The sequence below is a fragment of the Babylonia areolata genome, chromosome 15, assembly GCF_041734735.1.
Source record: "Babylonia areolata isolate BAREFJ2019XMU chromosome 15, ASM4173473v1, whole genome shotgun sequence".
Lineage (NCBI taxonomy): Eukaryota > Metazoa > Mollusca > Gastropoda > Neogastropoda > Buccinidae > Babylonia > Babylonia areolata.
The window spans coordinates 15,082,131-15,084,630 of record NC_134890.1 but is presented as its reverse complement, the minus strand read 5'-3'; positions in this window follow the sequence as shown (position 1 = coordinate 15,084,630).

Genomic DNA, 2,500 nt, shown 5'->3' with positions numbered 1-2,500 from the left:
GGGGGAGGGGGGGAAGGGTGGGGGAGTGATCGGCTGATCATTTTTAAATAGGTCTTGTTCAGTTTGTATTGGGCGCTGTGGCGGAATTGGTTACGCGTTGGCTTTCTAATCCAGTGTTTTCCAGCGACTAGGGTTCTATTCGAGGCCCCGTTTTTGCATAAAACTCTCTGTGTGTGTGTGTGTGTGTGTGTGTGTGTGTGTGTGCATCTGTTTATTTATTTATTTGTTTGTTCATTTATTTATCTTTTTATATTCATCAATTTATGTATTTATTTATTTTGAGAAAGGCACTTTACTCCAGTTATTTGTTGTTGTTCATTCGGGTGTGAATGAATGGGTTACATCGACTTCTGGGGTTGGGATGGGTTGGGGAAGGGTGAATCCACAAGGCACAAGGGAGAAGATTAGGACCCACATTCAGAAAAAAAAAAAAAAAAAAAAAAAATCCTGAACCCATGCAGTCTCAGTGGCCTGGATAATTTATGAATTCATTGCCCTGATGACCGCTAAAAAGAGGCTATGGAATCTTTAATCTTTACCTTTCAATTGTTAAGATTGTCGGTCACGGAAGAGAGTGACACACCCATTATCGCCCCCCAACCTTTTTTTTCTTGTTGTCGGTCAGACATCGATGACTCTTAGTGGACGCGTGGTTGAGGGAGATGTATGTATGATAGTCAGTCGTGTCCGACTACTATATGACCATCAGAACAGCAGAAGGAGGCAACCGTTGTCCCAACTATAGGGTGGCGACATGCAATGAGGGTGAGTTTAGCAGTTTTGTTTTGTCAGTGTCGACAACGACTGTTGAGTACAATCTCCATGACATGCAGGATTTCCGTCGTCGAGTTCTTCGTGTAGAAGTAGCGGTGGTGGTGGTGTTGGTGGTGGTGGTATAGTAGTAGTAGTAGTAGTAGTAGTAGTAGTAGTTATGTTGTTGTTGTTGTTCTTCTTCTTCTTCTTCTTCTCCTTCCCACCACCATTATCATGATCATCATCATCTTCTTCTTCTTCCTCTTCCATCATCATTATCATCGTCATCATCTTCTTCTTCTTCGATGGAAATAGACCTTATATGACTCCTTTGTGAGGAAGCCCTATTTTGTAACCGTGTTTTGACCCTTTCCGCTAAAGCCCTTAACTCAGAGACAGACACGCACGGCACACGCACGGACGCGCACACGCATGTGCATGCGCGTGCACACACATACACACACATACTCTCTCTCTCTCTCTCTCTCTCTCTCTCTCTCTCTCTCTCTCTCTCTCTCTCTCTCTCTAACTCACCCCCTAAAATATATATTCATGACAAATTTATTTTTAATCATCACAAAAATAATTGTGATATTTCCAGAGATAATTACGTTCATGGGTCGAACGGCGGAAAAGAAAAAGAAAAATACTCAACGTAACCATTTTGAAGCTGATTATTAGTTCAATTGTTCCGCATCCTGTGTTAGGCGTAAAAGTTAGCTAAATCTATAGTGATAATCTTATATTATAATTATTGGTATTTATGAGATAAGCGGGTTGTGGGAGTATGTAGTGGAGAGGGGAATCAGTTTCACTGGGAAAAAGGGGGAATAATTTCCTATCGTAACGCAAGTGTGGCCGTGTATTACTGTAAACTACCTCGTAACTACCTATATATAAATTCTAGTAAAAATCAATCTCCCGGCTGGGGATATATATATATATATATATATATATATATATATATATATATATATATATATATATATGCAGAGGGTAAAATAACTTGGAAATGTCCAACCCCGATTTCGGAGAAAAGAAAGGAAAAAAAGAGCAATGAGAATTATCATAAACTGATATCATATTTCAGTTTTGTGACCCCCCCACCCCCCCTTTGATTTTTTAATTGCGAAGGGGATTAAGACATGGAAGGAAAAACAAAGTATCTATTCATTTATTTAGTATACAACCAGAGTACTAGCATATTTTTTTTGTCACTGCTAAAATCATATTTGTTATAATTATTATTATAAGTAGCGTAAGTAACAGCAGTTGAAGTAATAATAATAATAATGATAATGATAGTATTTATATAGCTCTGAATCTTGTGCAGAGACAAATCTAAGCGCTTTCACACCAGTCATTTACACGCATGCGTAACTCTAAAACTGGAGAAGCTGAAGACAAATGAAGAGGTAGGGGAGGGAGGCCATCTTGTACAAGAAGAGGTGGGTTTTAAGGCCAGACTTGAAAGAGCTGAGTGCGGAGACCTGACGAAGTGAAAGAGGAAGTTAATTCCAAATACAAGGTCCAGAAATAGAGAAAGAACGGTGTCCAAAAGTGGAGTGTTTGAATCTGGGTATGCGTAAACAGAGTGGATCCGAAGCCGATCGTAGTAGTAGTAGTAATGGCAGTAGTCGTAGTAGTAGTAGTAGTAATGGAAGATGAACCCGCTGGGAAATTGTGTTTTTGCCAAATATTCTTTTTATTAGTATTATTATTCTCTCACTGTGTGTGTGTGTGTGTG